The sequence below is a fragment of the Dasypus novemcinctus genome, chromosome 10, assembly GCF_030445035.2.
Source record: "Dasypus novemcinctus isolate mDasNov1 chromosome 10, mDasNov1.1.hap2, whole genome shotgun sequence".
In the NCBI taxonomy this organism is placed as follows: domain Eukaryota; kingdom Metazoa; phylum Chordata; class Mammalia; order Cingulata; family Dasypodidae; genus Dasypus; species Dasypus novemcinctus.
This window is the reverse complement of record NC_080682.1, coordinates 62,733,519-62,754,707: the sequence shown is the minus strand read 5'-3', so window position 1 is coordinate 62,754,707 and position 21,189 is coordinate 62,733,519. Positions and strand designations below refer to the sequence as shown.

Genomic DNA, 21,189 nt, shown 5'->3' with positions numbered 1-21,189 from the left:
TGCTCCTGAGGGCTATGGAAACACCAAGGTCCTCCATCATGACAGATGTCCCTGGAGTTCAGGGTCTTGCCAGTGGGCTCTACTTTGGAATTTGTGCCCCTGAGTGTGATGGAGTTGGATTCAGACGACATCTCTACGCATGCCTCTTCTGTCACTTTTATTGAACCCATGATTGGTGTTGGGATTGGTCTATGTTCAGGAGACTTGAACCTCTGGACTGTCTTCTATGTGCCAGCTTGGCCCTGAGCCTCAGCAGAGTTGCAAAGCCTACTCTCTTGTTTGTTGGATTTACCCAGGTCAGCTAACAGGGAAGTGAGGATGGTCAACCACCACACCAGGGAACTGCAAGCTGCAAGCAGAATTCCATCCATCAGCCATGTGGGATCTAAGCCCCCTCTCAGTTTAGAGGTGGAGTGGACATTGCCATCCCAGGGTCCTCAAGATTGGGGAATAAAATATGGATTAGAGTGGACTTACTGGAATTCTACTATAGAATTATTGTGACTCTAGCAATGGAAGAAATTATATCATTGATGTGGAGACAGTGACTGTGGGAGTTTCCAAAGGCAGGGAGAGGGAAAAAGAGGTGTGAGGTGGGGGCATTTTCGGGACTTGGAGTGGTCCTGAAGGATATTGCAGGGACAGATGCAGGACATTATATATCCTGCCATAACCCACTGAATGGACTGGGAGAGAGTGTAAACTACGACATAAGCTATAATCCATGCTAGGCAGCAATGCTCCAAAATGTACTCATCAAATGCAATGAATGTACTACACTAGTGAAAGAAGTTGTTGATGTTGGAGGGGTGGGGGGTATGGGGAGTGGGGCATATGGGAATCTCTTATTTTTTTAATGTAATATTTTATGTGATTTATGTATCTTTAAAAAAATAATAAAAATAGGTTAAAAAAAAAAAAAAAAAGCAATGCTCAATTGGATTTTATCCCAGGTATGCAAGGGTGGTTGAACACAAGATTAAAAATCAAAGGAATAGTACACATTAACAATACAAATGGGAAAACCCACATAATGATCTCAATTGACACAGAAAAGTCAAAGTCATCTGACAAAATACTTTCTTGATAAAAACACTTAGAAAAATAGGAATAGAAGGCATATTCTTTAACATGATATAGAGCATATATAAACCTTCTCTTTCTCTCATACCATCCATTCAACAGAACAGGAAATTCTGCACTCTCCATCTTTGAAATCCAAAAGCCCAAATATCCATAACTAATATTTTACCAATTGTGGAAGATTGAACACTTTCCTGCTGAGATAAGGAATAAGACAAGGATGCACACTGCCACCATTATTATTCAACATTGTTCTTGAACTTCCAGCCAAAGCAGTTGGGCAAGAAAAAAAAAAATAAAAGCATGTATATTGGAAAGGAAGGAGGAAAACTTTCACTATTTGCAGATGACATGATCTTATAAATAAGAAAACAACAAAAAATCTACACCAGAGCTACTAGAGGTAATAAATGAGTTCTGCAAAGTGGCAGATTACAAGATCAACAAGCACAAATCAGTAGTGTTTCTGTGCTGTAGTAATGAATAATCTGAGGAGGAAATCAAGAAAAAAATCAATTTACAATAGCAACTAAAAGAATCAAATATCTGGGAGTAAAGTTAACCAAGGATGCAAAGGACTTGCACACAGAAAACTACAAAACATTGCTAAAAGAAATAAAAGAATACTTAAATAATTGGAGGGACATTGTGTTCATGGATTAGAAGACTAAACAGCATTAAGATGTCAATTTTAACCAAATTGATTTATATATTCCATACAATACCAATAAAAATTCCAGCAGTCTACTTTGCAGAATTGGAAAAGCCAGTTATCAATTTTATGTGGAAGAATAAGGGCTTCTGAACAGCCAAAACATCTTGAAAGAGAATAGCAAATTTGGAGTATTCACACTTCCTTATTTTAAAGCATATTACAAAACTGCAGTGGTCAAAGCAGAATGGTACTGGCATAAGGATAGATATATTGACCAAAGGAACTGAATTAAGAGCTCAGAAGTAGATCCTCATATTAATGATCAACTGATTTTTGATGAGGCTGCCATGCTCACTCACCTGGGAAACAACAGTGTCTTCATCAAATGGTACTGGGAGAACTGGAGATCATATGCAAAAGAACAAAGAGGACCCCTACCTTACACAATACGAAAAATCAACTCAAAATGGATAAAGACCTAAATACAAGAACCAGGATTACAAAATTCCCAGAAAAACTAGAGGGAAGCATCAAGATCTTCTGGTGAATAGTCAATGGTTTCTTAGATTTTACACCTAAAGCACAAGCAACAAAAGAAAAAATAGATAAATGGGACCTCTTCAGAATTAAAAACTTGCACAGATCAAAGTGCATTGTCAAGACAGAAAAAAGACAACCTACTCAAAGGGAGAACATATTTGGAAATCACATACTTAATAAGCGTTTAATATCCAGATTATCAAAGAAAATATTATAGCTCAGCAATTAAAAGAGAAACAACTCTATTAAGAAATGGGCAAAATAAACATTTATTGAATAAATAAACATTTCTCCAAAGAAGAAGTATAAATGGTGTCTAAAAAACATATGAAAAGATGCTCAACATCACTAGCTATTAGGGAAATGTAAATCAAAACCATAATGCTATATCATTTCACACGGACTAGAATGCCCACTATTAAAAAACAAACATAAAACTATACATTTTGGAGATGATGTAGAGAAATATAAATACTCATTCAATGCTACTGAGAATGTAAAATTGTGCAGCTGCAGTGGAAGATGGTTTGGCAGTCTCTCAGGAGCTAAGTAGAGAATCAACATTTGATTATCAATCCTGCTACTAGGTATATACCTAGAAGAACTGAAATCAGGTACTCAAACATATGTTTACACACCAATGTTCATAGTGGATTATTCACAGTTGCCAAAAAGATGAAAACAACCCAAGAGTCCATCAACCAATGAATGGATAAGGAAATGCAGTATATAAATATAATGGGATATTATTGGGTTGTATGTCGGAATGAAGTCTTGATGTATGAGACAACATGGATGAACCCTGAGGACATTATGTTGAGTGCAATAAGCCAGACACAAAAGGACAAATATTGTATAACCTCACTGTTATGATCTACTTATGAGCAAACTCACAGAATTAAAATCTGAATACCAGAACATAGATTGGGGTTAGAGAATGCGGAATTGATCTGTAACTTGTGAGAATTACTATTTGGGTTGATGGTAAAGAATATTCTTTCATGAACTACAGTAAATGTACAATAATAATACAAAGTGGTAATAATAGGGTGGTGTGTAGGGAAAAATACACCTAATATAAATAGGGATGATACATAAAACCATTTTAAAAACCTTTCCTTAATTGTAACAAAAGTAACTAATGCTAAAAAAAGTACATTTTTTTAAAAATGTGCAATCATCAGTAGTAACAAATGTTTCACACCAATGCAAGGTGTTGATGGGGGTGGTGGTGATGTTTTGAAGCTGTGTAGACCCCAGAAAAGTAGGTTTTTAAAGCTAATCCATACCTGTTGGTATAAACCTAATATAAGTAGGGCCTTTTTGTTGTTGTTTTAAAAATTTTACTGCAATATAACAATGAAGTAAACAATATTAGACAACTACCGTTTTTTTCTGAAAACAAACAAAAAATACAAACAGGAAAATAACTCTTCTTATACTTCTCAAAGCCTGTTAGAAGGGTTTCATCACATTCAATGAATAAGAATTTTAAAATAGTGGCAATTATTTTTATTTTGAGAAATGGTACCCCTTCTCCCCTAACTTCATACCCCATAACATGAAAGAATGGGCTTCCTTACACATTAATCATATATGTATTTGAAACAACAATAATAACCATCAATAATTTGGTATTTCTGTTTTTGCTCCAAAATTTTTACTAATCTCACAAAGCCATTATCCAATGTTGTCATGAAATAGAGACTGATTCTAGGCAGCAAAGATTCTTTCTGAAATCAATGAAATATAAAATATCAAAGAAATATAAAACATCATTAGACTAAATTTCTGGATCTAATACATTGAAAAGAGTGAAACCTAGGAAAAGTTACCTACCATTTTATAGAGAAAATAGAGTCCTCAAAAGCTGATTTGGGGTTTTATAATATTTTATACACTGTGTAGATCTGCAGCATCTGCTAATAAGTAGACATGATCTGTATTTATTCCTGCCCTGTGCCCTAGATCTCTCCTTTCCCATTCCCAGCAGTCTACTACCTTATACCACCTATTGTGGATATGAACCCAAATCATTCCAGACAATCCAGTGAACAAAGTTAGTGTAATATACTGTCTGAATAAAATATTCCTGGTATTGGTTAATTTTGCTGCAGTAGCTAAGGATTCTCTTGACCTCTCTGTTGTAGCAATGCTGGAAGAAGTGAAGGATTCTGTTGAATGATTTGTTTCATCTGTTGGAATGACAGAGGCTGACTTCATAAAAATTCAAGTAGCTGTCCTCCAGAACTTGTTGTAGTTGTTTTGGTTATAGTTGCTGTGGCTACAGCCACTGCTGGAGACCAAAGAGCCCCAGCATTAGCTGCTTGAGGGGGTCTACCACAGCCAGACTTTCTCTATCTGTTGGGAATCCCATCAAAAGTACTCTATGGTTCTGCCAGGGTTGTTGAAACTGGCTCTCAGGTCTGCAATTACTTGCTCTCATTCATAGCTCATTGCCATGATCTCAATTACCATATTCTCTGAAGACTGACCCGTCACAAGTGCACTTACTGCATCTTCAAAAAGATTTGACCTGAAAAATCTCCTGAAGTGCTGTCCAGTTGATGTTGGGCTGGTAGCCACTGATGTCTCTCCTGGCTTTTCTCTCAAGGTTTTTCTCAAGGTTTCTCTTATTTGGTTGTACTAGAAGCAGCAAGTTCAGAAGATACAGTCGTTGATGCTAGAGTGCTGGATGTAGGTGTGGAGGCAAAAGCCAAAGCTGGGGGAGGGGTTGGAGCCTAAGCCCTGGCTGCTGCTGTGGAAGAAGTAACTGCAGCCGTAGTGGCCAGATTTGATTGCTGAGTTGTAGCTGGTGTTGCTGTTGTCACTTGTTTGGGCTTTGTCTCCATACCGCCACAAAGTTTTCCTCATCAATTTTAGATTCTTTGAGAACAGTATCATCATTAAGGATTTTGCCTGCATAAATTCATTTTTGACCTGCTACAAGAAAGGCATCTTTCCCCTTTTCAGATTCAGCCTTCTCTTTCAGCGCTTCTCTTTCAGTGCCAGAGGGCTGCCAATGCAAAGTACCAGATATGTGTTGGCATGTACATAAAGGAAATTTATTTGGGATAAAATCTTACAGGTCCAAGGCCATGAAAAGCCCAAATTGAGGCACTGTAAGAGGTGCTTTCTCACTGAAATTAGCTACTGTTGATTCTGCTGTCTGGGCACGTGGCAAAACAAGATGGCCACCGTTCTCTGCCAATGTCTCGATCTTCCCCTCCGGGCTCACCGTCTCTCAGAGCACAACTCCCAGAGCTCAGTTGTGAGCAATCAGGCATAGGGCTTGTCTCTTTCTAGGCCTCCTCTATCAGTCTTGGCTGCTCTGCTTCTTCCCTAGTTCAGCTGTAAGCTCTCAGGCACAGAGCAGGGCTGGTCTCCTCTTGAGCTGCACTGTGAGCCCAGCCTCTGGAGGGATTCGTGCTTAAGCAGTCCTCTAAACCTCTCTCACATGGCAGGATCAAAAATGGTGGCTTCTTTTTCCTGTATCTTGTCCCTGTTTTTATCAGATCCGCAAGAGGACAGAGACTTAACATGAGTCACAATTCAATTCACGAACATAGTACAAATGAAAGGATCTCACACCCATAGGAATGGATTCACTCACAAGCATAATCTTTCTCTTTGGGGGATCCATAAAAAATCCTCAGAGTACCTCAGATGTCAATATCAGTCTTGAAGGTCTGCTGCTGGAGGGTCTTCAGGGTGACCTGCATGGTGTTGGTATACTGCTCCACTGCCAAGCCTGCTCTAGGGGCTGGTCGCTGGGTGGGGTCTGTGGCCTGGCTGGGCCCTGGGGTTTCATGCTCCTCGTGCACTTGGGAGGAAGGTGGAAATGGTGGGGGCTTGTCACATTCACCCAGCAGAGCAGCCTCTTCCCTAGCCCTGTTCCCAGGCTGAGCCGCTGCCTCTGTGACTGCAGTCTTTCCCACAAGCTCAGGCTGCCATGCTTCCTCATGCACCCAGTGCCAGCCACTGGGTCTGCAGGGGGCACAAGGGGTTCAGTGGGACAAGCAGGGAATCTGCTAGTTCTTCACAGGATGGCTGCTGCCACCATCATGACTTACAGAAATAGAGCCTTTTGATTACATGATTTTAGCTAAGGTGTGGCCCAGGATTGTTCTTAATCCTCTTACTGGACTCCTACAGAAGAAAATGTAATCAGAGAGAGGAAAAGGCCATGGGAACAAACCATGAAACCATAAAGCAAAGGGAGAGACCAGCAGGCACCTCCATATGCCTTACCATGTGGCAGAGAAGTCCAGGATCACAGGCGGCTGACCTCAGGAAGAGTGAGTGGCCTAACGATATCTTGATTTGGACATTTTTCTCAGCCTCAATACTATAAGCTTCGAAGTTACTAAATTCCCATTGTTAAAAGCTAACCATTTCACAGTATGTGAATTTTGACAACCTAGCAAACCAAAACAGGAGGCATACGGGAATCCTGTGTTCATCATCTTTGTTTTATAAACTCAGAAGTTCTCTAAAAAATAAATAAATAAAAGAATGAGGACAGTTACTTTTATCTCTCTATGCCAATTATCTACCACAGGGCTTAGCACACAATATGCCCTTAAGGTATTTGGTTAAATAATGAATCACTTCTCTAATTTGCTTTGTCAGGAAACAGGAACTTCCCCAATTCTCCCTATGTATCACAAAAACTGGCCTCAGTTTTAGAGCAAGCTAAGGCAAAACAATGGTAAATTTCAGCCTACATCACCGATGCCAACTTAAAAAAATATATTTTCCTTTGATCTCAACTGCTGATGGAGAGGCTATGAGGTAGCAGAAAGTTCCTTTCTTCTTTAGGAAAAAAAAAATGTGATACTAACTCCCAGGAAGGATCAAAGGCTTTCTATTTTTAAACCTTCCCTGAATTATCAATTTACTGCAAGGCTTTGTTTTGAATTTCATGGCTCTGAGAGAGCAGACTCTGTCTTTCAGAACTGATTGTCTGCAAGATTATTTAAAATGTAGCTTTATTAAAATAAACACAATTAGAATCAAAACAACCTTGGTACTTCTAGAGATATTTCCTAGAAAGGAGAATAAATATAAGTCAATTGCTTAAGGACCATTTTATTATGTCTAATTAGATGTAGTTTTCTCTTCATGTTTTGGTGACTTTTTAGCAGAGAGGTGGGACTTATTTAAATAATTCCACATTATTCCAGGTACCATGGAGCCTTGCACTTTTGCTTCCTAACTTATGATCAGTGCCCTTGGAAATGGGTTCTCAGGTAGCCTTCTATTGTTCTAGGCTCTCTGCCTTGTTGTTAATTTAAATTTGAAATTTTCATAAATTTGCATTTAAATAAAGGAAACCTCAAAACATTTTCATTGCGTTAATAGTGTGGAAATAAAAGCCAAAGGTCTGGAGGCAGTGTGATGTAAAAAGAAAATGCATAGACGTGGGCATCAAAGTACCTGTGTCCCTGTACCATATTAGCTGCATGACTTTAGCATGCTGTTTCACCTCCTTGAATCTCAGTTCCCTCATCTGCAAAATGGAAAAAATAAGCAAATAATGCATACACACTTTTGAGGGTTAAAGAAGCTCAGATGTAAAACATTTGATACATAACAGTAAACATTTGTTAAAATAGGGTTCCCTATGTCCACTTCCCATGATTGCCCTTTTTTTCCAAAACTTAAACTAGGCACCACAACACTCACTTCTATGTCAAATCTATAGCTTTGTTAACTAATCCCTGTTCTCCATTGCCTCTATTCTGGTTGTAACTGCTGTAAAAAAAAACAGCAACTCATGTAAATGATATAGAAACAATGCCAAATTCTAATTCCTGAATATACTCTGGAAAATGTCATTCTTGCATTTATATTTTTTGTGCATCTCATATGTACCAGGGTCTATGTTTGTCTCACTTAACTTTTAATTCCTTTCCTCAAAAAACCTTGCAGTCTGGCCTAGAAATTATCACAACAAGTTCCAATATAATATTAAGATTGATATATGTTATGAGAGAGGCCTAGATAAAAATTGTGGGAATTTAAAGAGAAAGCAACTCCTTCTGTCTTGGTAAAAACCATGACAGTTTTCTGGGAGCAAGAGACATATTAATCATGGCATGAAAGATAAGTAAGATTTTGAAATGGAAAAACTATAGAGGAAAGCATTCTCAATAATAAAAATAGCCTGAGCAAAAGCATTGAGACAGAAAAGAAATGGGTTAATTTTGAGAAATGAGAATTTAGTTTTGTTGGAGAGTGGTTCTATGAAAGGAAGAAGTGATAGAAAAAGATCTGTCATTTTCTTAGGTATATTGAAACTTTAAAGTACTAAGATTATATAACATAAGTATCTTAGACAGTATCTGAAAAGGCCTTAAATAATTTGAAGCTGGGTGTTTGTCTTCCTATGTTGGAAGACAATGGCCTCCAGGTTAGAGATGACACCTTGCTGACTGAAACCTAACTGACTGAGATGTTGATTGAGCACATATAGTTATGTTAACAGATGACCCAAACACTGGCTCGAACAGCATGGTCCAGATCACAACCACCCTTTGAACCTTTCTATAACCAAAACTAACACAGGGATGAAATGAGAAAATCAGCCCCTCACCAAATAAGCAATATAATTAGCTTTCTGAAACCAAATAGTCAAATTCAGGCTTTAGCCTTGATATGTCTACCTGTAATAACCTTGATCAACATTCAAGTTTCATATAAATTGACATATCTTCTCATCTCTTCATGTTGCCCCAAGGTATTCTACTTTGTTCTCTTCTCTTTATATTTACTCTTTTGGTTATCTTATTAGCCTCAAGATTTAAAATATCATCCATTTTTGCCGATGATTCCCAAATACATATCCCCAGTTCAGAACTGTGTCTCAAAAACTGTTGATTGTTGATTTATGCCTCCAACTACACACTCCACATCTCTACTTGATGGACAAATGGACATGACAAACCTAGTATTCCAAAACTGAATTTCTGATCTTCCTCCAAATACTTGCCCATTGTTACTGATATCAACTCTATTCTTCCATTTATGCTGACTGAAAAAACTTGAGGTAAACCTCTGCTCTTCTCTTTCTCTTATACCACCCATTAAATGGAACAAGGAATCCTGCTCTCTCTATCTTTGAAATACGAAACACCAAATACTAAGTTTCACTATTCTGCTAGTCCAAATACCATCATTTACTTACTAAACATTGCAAATGGCCTTATAGATGGCCCCTTGCTTCTACACTTCTCCCTTTCTCAGTTTAATCTTACCGCAACCGCCAGAGCTATCCTTTTAATTGAAAAGTCAGAACATATCACTCCTCTGCTTAAATCCTTGCATGGGATTCCCACATTACTCAGAGCAAGAGCCAATGATCTTACAATAGTCTACAAGGCCCTGTGAGATCTTACATGCCCTGTCCTAAACCACATTAACTCTTTGACGCCAGATCCTAATAATCTTTCTCCTAGGTCACATGAACTTCCTCACCATTCTGCCAACAAACGAAGCTCATGTTCATTCCAGGGCCTATGTACTAGCCGTTCCCCCTGCTTAGAATGCTATTCTCCAGATATCCTCATGGTTTACTCAAATGTTTTTCTCAATAGACCTACCACAGACATTCTAACTGCATTCCCAGCATTCCCAATCCCTGTTACTCAGTGCACGTCACTTTCTCACACACTGGATAATATCATTATTTATAGTGTTTGTTGTTTATTTTCTATATTCCCCTGCTGGAATATAAGCTCTTTGGAGGCTTGTATATTTGTCTGTTTTGCTCATTTATGCTTCCCAGTTACCTAGAACAGAGAGCATCTCTCATGCAATATGTGCTCAAACAATAGTTGATAGATGAAATTGAATGAAAGATTTCTCTCTCCCTCTCTTCCTCCCACCACCTTGCTCATTTTACATTGTCCTTGATATCTAAAGCTTCTAGTAGACTTTTTTATATGTGGAGGTGATCAATAAATATGTCCTGAATTCAGATGTGTTCCACTTTTTAATGGATTCTTTTAGAGCCATAGAGTGTGATGTCAGCAATATAGAAAGCAAAACAAAACAATGCACTGTTTGCTTGTATTTATTGATACCAGAGGAATAGAATGCAGATAGAATATCCTGATCATCTTTTCTAAAAAACAAAAACTTTTTTTTTGTTGTTGTTGTTAATAGCTGTAGCTGGAACCCAAACCTTTAGATTAGTGACTTTTAAAGTATATTTCACATACCTCTTGTGGTTCTGAGGAAGTGTTGCAAGGGTTTCTGAACATTTAAGAAAAGAGTTATGAGGCCATTTCACCCTGACCCCACTGAGTTCCTATCTAAAATTGTTCCTAAGTTCTTTCTTCACCCAGGCCAGTTCTGCTATTTCTGTTTTCCATATTTATCTTTTTAGTATGATTTTTTTTTTGAATAAAGGATTCTAGAACAAAAAGAAAATCTTGAAAATAACTAAATTAGGTCATTTTCTCAACTTTCCACCTATTTAGGTCTGTACAGACACCACTCTCCTTTCAGCCCTTGCCAATTCTGGAACTAAGTGGAATCAAATTGAATATCAAAAAATAAGAACTATTTTTTATTCTTTCTCAAACTGATACTTTCTATTTTTGAAATAAAATGGGACACATGATTTTTTTCTACTTTATATCTGACTAGTTACATATATATGTGTGTGTGTGTATGTGTGTATATATATAGCCATTCGTTTTTCTTTTGGTAGACTGGATGGTGGAGTGATAATTGCTACAATGGTGTCCAGCAAAATTCATGTATTCATGTTTGCTATTAAATAAAACCGTTAGAGAGGAAGAAAGGGAAATCAAAATGACAGAACTTGTCATGTCATAACATGTCACACTGTCAGAATCTTTAATTGATGTCTGAAAAAAAAAAACCCACCTACAGATGTGCTACAACTAGCAATTTTGAGTCATCCAGGAATATTTAACATCTACTCATTTTCATTACCTTGCTTGGTGATTTCTTTTCCATTTCTTTTCAATTTTTTCCTTCTTTGGATTCTTATTTTAGTCTACAAAAGTGTTTTAATATCTGTCATGTGCTTTCCTATTTGAGCCCTGTATTTTTAGGAAAAAGAAAAGTTGAAATTTTCCAAATTCCCTTTCTCACCTTCAATTCATGAGCTGACCCAATTTAACTCTCCATTGTCCTAACAATGCCCAAGTTTCTATATTGATCTGAAATAGAATCATTACCTTGAGCTTTACATACTCAAGCCCTAGCTCTCTGATAATATTCCAAAACCATGATCAATAGTAAGTTTTGCTCACAAAGCAATTCTAATTGACTGACAGTGATTGGCCAAAGTTCTTTATTGAGTATACTGCAGCTGAGTCTGAAGCAGAAAAGTATGGTAGAAATTAAGTATCTCTTTTTATGCATAACATATCACTTACACCAATGTGATATGTTTTAATGTACTGAACAGGAGCCAGTCCCTACCTGATTTCCCGTCATTTACATTTTGGTCAATTAGCTGTTGTCCTGACCAACAATTTCAGGTCTTTAACTTTTCTCTCCAGAACACTCTTCCAAAATCAATGACATATCTGCTGTACTCAGATCTCAGTCCATTAGGGAAGGGCAAGAAAACATTAGGTTCAGTTTATTTTCCTTATTTTCAATTGGAGGAGGTACTACAGAAATTTCTGGGATATGGAGGCACTGTATAAAATCTCTCTGCTATAAAATAATAAAGCATCTGCTTATAGCTTTATGTTGTTTCATATTTACATAGCTCTATAAATTTCCACCCTATCCCCTGGACATTTCTTGACTGTGATTCAAATGACAATTTTGATGTTTCTTTCTTAGAGAAGACTTTCTTGATTTTCGCAAATGAAATATTTATTTTCCCTTTTCTTTGCAATAGTTTTTTTATTTCAGCTATCTATAGCTTTATCTATATCAGAAAAAGCTAATGCCTTCCCAAGGCACCAAGTAGAATTTTAATTATATCCAATCAGCCATAGTTTTGTCAGATGACCACTCCTAGCTAGTAGAGAGGCTAGCAAGCAGAGTAATTAGCTTTTCTAGGTTCTATTTTAGAGATGGGTGAGAAAGAAGGGGTCTGTGTATGGTTTGTTTTTAAAATTTTTTATTATCTTTTCTTAGAAAAGATACATGGATCACACAAAATGTTACTTTAAAAAATATAAGAGGTTCCCATATTTCCCACTTCCCACACCCCCCACTCCTCCCACATTAACAACTTCTTTAATTAGTGTGGTTCATTCACTGCATTTCATGAGTACATTTTGGAGCATTGCTACCCAGCATGGATTATAACTTATGTCGTAGTTTACACTCTCTCCCAGTCCATTTAGTGGGTTATGGCAGGATATGTAGTGTCCTGCTTCTGTCCCTGCAACATCATTCAGGACAACTCCAAGTCCCGAAAATGCCCTAATATCACACCTTTTTCCCTCTTCCTGCCTTCAGCAACTCCCTTGGCCACTGTCTCCGTATCAATGATATAATTTCTTCCATTGCTAGAGTCACAATATTTCTATAGTAGAATACCAGCAAGTCCACTCTAATCCATATTTATTCCTCCATTTTGTGGACCCTGGGATGGTGATGTCCACTCTACTTCTAAATCGAGAGGGAGCTTAGATCCCACATGGCTGACGGATGGAATTCTCCTGCTTGCAGCTGTAGACTCACTCTCTCAGTTCCCTGGTGTGGTATATAGTTTGATTTACCCAATTCTCAGTGTCTGACAGAGTTACCCTTTAAACCCTGAACATAATATCTCTTCCATGCCTTTCTCCTTAATAAATGGTTTCCTAAGTAAGCACAGACAGTGCAGTTTGTCTCTGCACACAAGATTTGTACCTCATGCAGAGTAGCTACTCAACATGTTTATTGAACTGCACTGTGTGGAGTGACTGTACAGTGCCAATTTGGCTAAGCTGAGAGTGCCTTCCTCAGAATTCTCTTCCATGTTTGGTCCTGATTTAATGTTCATGCTAAAGTGAAAATTATGTGGATTTGGAAAGCAGAAGGAATTGGTAGCCATTATTGTTTGAGGAGTATCATGGTTAGATGCAGTGAAAGACAGACCTGGAAATACCTATGAGATTCAGCATATGCTTTCTCCTTCCTGAACCTCTTCTGGGGAGGTTTTGAGGGGTTGTCTTATGTTGCCGTGTCGATATTGTCACTGGCCAATTAATTTATTATTTATTTATTTTTTATTTTCCCTCCCCCTTGCGACTTACTTGCTATCTGCTCTCTGTGTCCATTCACCATGCACTCTTCTGTATTTATTTTGCTTGTCTCCATTTTTTTGTTGCATCACCTTTCTGAGAAATGCTCCATAGTGCTTGTGGGCCAGGCAGTGCTCCTCAGCCTGCGGGTGAGCCTGCCTTCACAAGAAGCCCCCAGAACGTGAACCCAGGGCCTCGCATATGGTAGACTAGAGCCCAAATAATTGAGCCACAGCCACTTCCCTGGCTGATTAATTTCTGACAAAGCTATCAAGTCTACTCAATTGGGAAAGAATAGTCTCTTCAACAAATGGTGCTGAAAGAATTAGATATCCATATGGAAAAGAGTGAAAGAAGACCCCTATCTCATACCATATACAAAAATTAACTTAAAACGGACCAAGACTTAAATAAAAGAACCAGGACTATAAAACTAGAAGAAAGTTTAGGGAAACATCATTACGATCTTATACACAAAGTAAAAGCAATGACAGAAAAATAGATAAATGGGATTTTATTATTCAGGATTCTCTAGGGAAACAAAACTGAAAGGAGATATCTGTAAATTGTATATGATTTTATAAAATTGTCTCACATGACTAGGGGATGCACAAAGCCCAAATTCTGTAGGACAGATTGCAAACTAGGGGCTCTGATGACAGTCCTTGATAAGTTCCCCAGGAGACACTGTCTGTCTGAAGGAGAGATGGGAATTCTCTCTCTGAATGCTAACATCACTGCTCTTTTTAAGGCCTTTAACTGATTGGATGAGATGTCACTCATTGCTGATAGGAAGCTCAGTTGATTGTAGATGCAACCAGCCATCTATGCAATCAAGTCATGGGTGACTAAAGTCCATGCAATGTCCTCATATTACAACTAGTCCAGATCGTGCTTGACCAAACAACTGGGCACCATTACTTGACTGAGTTGACACATTAGCCTAACTATCATAGTCTACCCCTTGTCAACTTGGCAGTCATACATATCACCTTAAACCACACTTATTCTCTCTAAAAAAAAAAATAACCTGTATATGTGTGTGGGCCTAACATTGTCAACTACTCTTTATACACCTGGAAACTCACTAAGTCCCTCCAGAATAAGGTGCAAGTACTTGGGTAATATTCACTCTTAAACCTGACAGCCTTAAATACTATGGCATGAAACTAATACAACTTACATCATATGATAAGGGAAAAGGTTAAGGAAGAAAACAAAGATATTCCTTTTACATACATATACAAACATACTCATAAAAAAATAAGGAAGAAATAATCATGACCATTACATTCCTACTTTCTGTAATTGTTCACATGGTCGAAGTTCATATTATCACTACCTTCTTCTACTACCCAGTCCATGTTCCCTTTACCCCCAGCAAGCACCTCAGTTGGCCGTGGTTCTTTTCCTCCTAGGGTGACCCAGACTTTCATTACTGAAGATTCTGGGCTATTGGTAGTCCTTCCTGGATTGGGCTGTTGCAGTTTTCCTTTTATTTTAATCACAGGTCCCAGTAGTACTAAGAGACACCCTAGGGGATCTCCTTTTTCCAGGCAAACTCCTCTTTACCTCCTTTGTGTAGGTACAGTCCAATTTCCTGTTGATAGTCAGGATCAACTATTCAAGCCAGTACCATAATTCCCTTATTTCCTGTTGATTCAGAGGCATGAGAAACCCAAAGTAGCCAGGTGCCATCCTTAATTTCCAGTTCAATGAAATGTTTGTTGTGTTCCCTGATGAAAGCACACTTCCTTTCGGAATTAAGAACTGAGACCAGCAGAGCTTAAAGTTTCAGGGATAGGAAATAAAAATTTACCTAGTGGATCACTAAAGGTAATAATGAATGGTGCCACTTTCATTAGCACCCCTTAATTCCTGGACCTATGAATCCTGGCTATGGCAGAAAGAACACCATATAGTGGACACTGAATTACAGCATACATAGCCTCCTGGAGAAAACTGTCCCAGCCCTGCAATGTATTGCCACCTAGTTGACACCATAATTGAGTCTTCCAAAGGCCATTTTACTATTCTTTCAATTAGCTGCTTCAGGATGATGGGGAACATGATAAGAGCAGTGAATTCCATGGGCATGTGCCCATTACCACACATCGTTTGCTGTGAAGTGGGTTCCTTGGTCAGAAGCAATGCTGTGTGGAATACTATGTCAAAGGATAAGGCATTCAGTAAGTACATGGATGGTAGGTTTGGAAGAAGCATTGCTTGCAGGGAAGGCAAAACCATATCCAGAGTATGTGTCTATTCTAGTTAGAACAAATCATTGCCCCTCCAATTGTGTAAGTGGTCTGATGTAATCACCCTGCCACCAGTGAGCAGGCTGATCATCTTGGAGAATGGTGCCATATCAGTGGCTGAGTGTGGGTCTCTCCTGTTGGCAGACTGGACACTCAGCAGTGGCTGAAGCCAAGTTCGCCTTGGTGAGCGGTTGTCCATGTTTCTGAACCAATGCATAACCCCCATCCCTACCTACATGGCCACTTTGTTCATGAGCCCATTGGGCAATGACAAGAGTGTTTGGGGAAAGAGTCTGAGTGCTAGCCACAGAGTTGGTCATCTTATCCACTTTGATTATTAAAATCTTCCTCTGGTGTTACCCTCCTTCCTCTGGTGTTATCTGGTATTATCCTCAGAAGTTACCCTCTGGTGAGCATTCATATGGGACACAAATATTTTCATGTTTTCTGCCTACTCAGAAAGTTCTACCCACATACCTCTTCCCCAGACCCCTTTTTCACCAATTTTTCAATCATGTTCCTTTCAGGTCCCCAACCATCCGGCCAAACCACTGGCAATAGTTCATGGGAATCAGTGTTCAAATGTGACCCTGCTCATTTTCCAAACAACGTGAACAACCAAGTGCATTTCTGAAAGTTCTCCCCATTGAGAAGATTTCCTCTCACTACTTACCCTCAGGGATGTCCCAGAATGGGGTTGCATTGCTGCAGCTGTCCACTTTTGGGTGGTACCTGCATATTGTGCAGAACCATCTGTAGACCAGGCCTGAGTTTTCTCTTCCTCAGTAAACTGATTATAAGGAACTCCCACAGAGGCCAAAACTGAGGACTGGGAAAGAGAAAGTAACATGACAGGGGTGGTAACCATGGGCATTTGGGCTTCTTCCTTATGTAACTCACTTGTGACCTCAGGACTAACTCGAACCCTATTCTATATATACCTCTTCCACTTTATGATGGAGTGCTGCTGTGCATGCCCAACTTTATGGGCATACCTTGCTCATGATAGGCAATTCAGGCCTCATGGTAACTTGATGGCCCATGGTTAAGCATTCAGTCTTGACTACGCCCAGTAGCAGGCCAAAAGATATTTCTTAAAAGGAGAGTAATTATCTGCAGAGGATGGTAGGGCTCTGCTTCAAAATCTTATGGGTCTGTGTCATGATTCTCCTTTAGGACCTTCCCAAAGACTCCAGATAGCATCTCTATTTGCCACTGACACTTCCAACTCCATTGGATCTACTGGATCATTTATCTGAAATGGCAGTGCAACTTGCACAGCAGCCTGGACCTATCACAATGCCCCCTCTTATTCCTGTCCCCACTCAAAACTAGCAACTTTTCTGGTCATTCAGTAAATAGGACAGAGTAGCACACCCAAATGAGGAAAATGTTGTCTCCAAAACCCAAAGAGACCAATTAAATGTTGTGCCTCTTTTTTGGTTGTAGGAAGGGCCAGATGCAATAGCTTATCCTTCAATTTAGAAGGGATATCTCAATATTCCCCATAACACTGGACACGTAGAAATTTCACCAAGGTGGAATGCTGTGCCTGTATTTTTGTTGGATTTATCTTCCATCCTTTCTCATGTAAATGCCTTACCCATAAGTGTAGAGAAATTACTAATTCTTGCTCACTGGTTCCAATCAGCATGGTATCATCAATAAAATGGACCAGTGTGATGATGTTTTGTGAGAGGGAGAGATGATCAAGGTGGACTGGACAATATTATGACATAGGGCTGGAGAGTTGATATACCCTTGAGGCAGAACAGTGAAGGTATATTGCTGGCCTTGCCTGCTGAAAGCAAACTGTTTCTGGAAGTCCTTACTAGTGGCAATTGAGTAAAAAGCATTTGTCAGATCCATTGCTGTATACCAGGTATCAGGGGATGTGCTGATTTGTGCAAGCACATTTGTTCAATTTATTGTCACGTATTATACTTTTATTGATAAAATGTATTTTTGATTATATTTTTTAATTCTTTTTATTTCTACCTAAAAGATCATTTGACTTCTGTATATTGTTTTTTTAAATTCCACACTTTATTGAATTACATTATCATTTATAGCAATTTTTTTCAACAGGTTCTCTTACACTTTTTAAGGTATATAATCATCTAATCTGCAAACAGTAATCACTTTGTCTTTTTCTTTCCATTTCTTATATACCTAATTTATTTATTTGATCTAATTTTATCTTGTTAATACCTTCATACAATGTTAAATAGTATAAACAATATTGATCCTTTTTCTCTTATTCCTAATTTTAGTGTTTACCTATCGAGCATGACACTGGTTCTTCTTTTAAGATACACATGGTTTATCATACTAGGAAGGTATTAATCAATTCCTATTTTATAGAGAATTTTTAAATAAAAAATTGTGGAATTTTTTTAAAATGCCTTTTTGGTACATATTGATATGATCATATGGTTTATTTCAATACATTGATTTATATTATGCACTATATTAATACATTTCCTAACATTGACCCAATATTGTATTCCCCTTATAAAATACACTTTATCCTGATATATTAGTTCTTTAATGGACTACTGAATACTATTTACTAATATTTTTATTTGTAAATTTTCAAGATTTATAATTATAAGAGATGTCTATATTTTCTTTCTGTACCATCTTTGTCATATTTTGATAGCAATGCCATGAACACTTTAAAGAGATTTTGGAAATATTTCTTCATTTTTTATGTTAAGGACCATGGTCTAATATTACCACTATTGATGAGATAACATCATTGGAATTATTTATCTTTAAAGATGTGATTGAATACCCTCTACAAAGCTATCTGGGCCTGATTTGGGGAGGTGAAGAGGTGGTATTTCTTCTTATCCTATTTGTATTATTTTTTCTAAGATAGTCTGTAAACATATTATTTTCTCATTCCAAATAATTTTGGAATGGAAAGGATATCATTAAGAAAGTGACAATGAAGCACCCAATATTTGATTACTGATTACCAAATTGGGAAAGAGGGGAGACTACATACTGGGGGCTATAAAACATTAGTGCTTTCATTTAATCCTCCCCTCTTAATCAGATAAACATTATTTACATTTGACAGGTGAACAAAATGAAGCTTCAAGAAATTACGTAACTTTCTTAAGAAGATAAGCAATACAATATAAGTACTCTTGCTTCTGTAACAATAAATCTCAAGTATTATGGATTACACTATTCCTCTCTTCTGCTTTCCAGAGATGTGCCTGATACGGTATAAATAAGAGATGAAAATAACTAATTTTCATTTAGTTATTAAGATATTTAAAATCAAATAGGTAATCAACAGCTTAAGCAAAACATTTCCTTGATTGCTGTGACAGTGAAGAGACTGCTGCAGGGTCATATTTTGGCTGTTCTATCCTTTGGCTTGAGAATGACAAATGTCATTTCTCCTATAGCCCATTGGCCATGATTAAGCACATTGTTCCACCTAACTACAAGGACATGTGAAAAAGAGATCTTCCTCTGTGCTCAGAAAGAGAGGAAAAACTGAGTGCCACAAGTTCCTACTGTGCATTTCTGATTCCCCCTCCTTCTCCTTCCTCTAGCCACTTAATACTTACTTGTTTTGGTTTGGGTTTAGGTGGGCAATTAAATTTTCACACTGCCTTCTCTCTTCCCTGTTGCCAAAACCTATGTATACCTTGGCTATTAGACTACAAGACCTGTAAGAGAAGGGACTGTTTCTGTTCTATTCATCAATGTATTCTCAGCTCCTACACAGGACCTGACATGTAATAGAGTCTCAATAAAGTTTGCTTTAATTTAAATATATATATATGAAGATACCACCACACACTTATCAGAATGATTAAAATAGAAAAATAAATGACAATACTAATTGCTGGTTAGGATATTGTGCAACAGGAATGCTGGTTCATAGCTTGTGGGGATGCAAAGCATCTCCACAATGATACAGTCACTTTGAAAGAGCATTTGGCAGTTTCTTGCAATACTGAGAATAGTCTTACCACTCAATCCAGCATTTGTGCTCCTGGGTATTTACCCAAATTATTAGAAAATTTATGTCTACACAAAAGCATTCCTGTGAATGTTTATAGTAGTTTTAACATAATTGCCTCTAACATGAAGCACCAAAATGTCTTTCAATAGATGAAGGAATAAAAAAATTGACCAAGCAATACAATGAAATACTATTGATTAGGAAAAGGAATGAGCCATCAAGCCATGAAAAGACATGGATGAATTTTAAACAGACATTGTTAAGTAAAAAACCAGTCTGAAAAGAGTATATGCTATATTATTATCCCATTTATATGACATTCTGGAAAAGGCAAAACCATAGAGATGGAAAACAGTGGTTGCCAAGAACTTGAGTTATGTATGAGGCATTGAATACATGAAGCACAAGGGATTTTTTCGGGTAATGAAATGCTTTTGTATGCTACTGTAATGTTGCATATATAACCCTAAGCATTTATCACAACCCATAGTACTTTACAGTGTAAAAGTAAAATTTAATGTATATTTATGAGGGTGCTTTAGTTTGCCAAAAGGCTGCTGAGGCAAAGTATCAGGAAGCAGTTGGCTTTTGTGAAGGGGATTTATCTGGGGTAAAAGCTTACTGTTCCAAGGCTATAAAAACTCCAAATTTAGGCACGATCAGAGATATTTTCTCACCCGTTAGCTACTGTTGATCCTGGTGTGTTGACACCAGGTGAAGCAAGATGGCTGCCAGTCTCTGCCCAGGTTTCTGCCTTCCCCTCTAGGTTCACCCTTTCCTCTTGAGTTCTGTGGGCCCAACATCTTGAGCCTGCATGTTTAAGTGATTCTGTAGTCCTCCCTCTCCTGGCATAGGGCTTGTTTCTTTCCAGTCCTCATATAGCAGTATCAGCTGTTCTGTTCTCTTCCCAGTTTTGGCTGTAGGCTATCAGGCAAATAGCTCATCTCTCCCCTGTGACTCAGTTGTTTGAGCCTCATCACGTGGCAGGATAAAAAATGACAGGCCTCTTTCTTCCTGTGTCTGAGTGAGTGTCCCTTTTTATCAGACCCAGCAAGGGGGCAGGGTCTCAACATGAGTCTTACTTCACTGATGTAGTCCAATAAAAAGCCATACAGTAATCTTGACAGGTAATCTAATCAAAGGCCCCTCATCTGAATTTAATGCCCTAAAGGGTATCACACATAGAGGAATAGACTAATTTACAAACATAATCTTTCCCTTTTGGAGATTCGTAAAATAATCTCAGACTGCCACAGAGATCACGGGATCTGAAGATAGAATGCAGACAGGGACAAAGAATTAACTGTATTATAAAATAATGAAACAACCTTACTGATGAGGATGGGAACAAAAGGTATTGATCTAAGAAAATTTGAAAACTAATAGAGTCTGAAAGACCAAACTCAAAAAAAATTGTACATACACTCAGTA

At 38.0% G+C, this 21,189-nt stretch overlaps 1 pseudogene; it reads right to left on the bottom strand.

The window, feature by feature from the left end:
• Nucleotides 1–4,289: 4,289 nt before the first annotated feature.
• LOC101422355 (UV excision repair protein RAD23 homolog B-like) lies at nt 4,290–6,000 on the bottom strand (annotated as a pseudogene).
• Nucleotides 6,001–21,189: the final 15,189 nt, after the last annotated feature.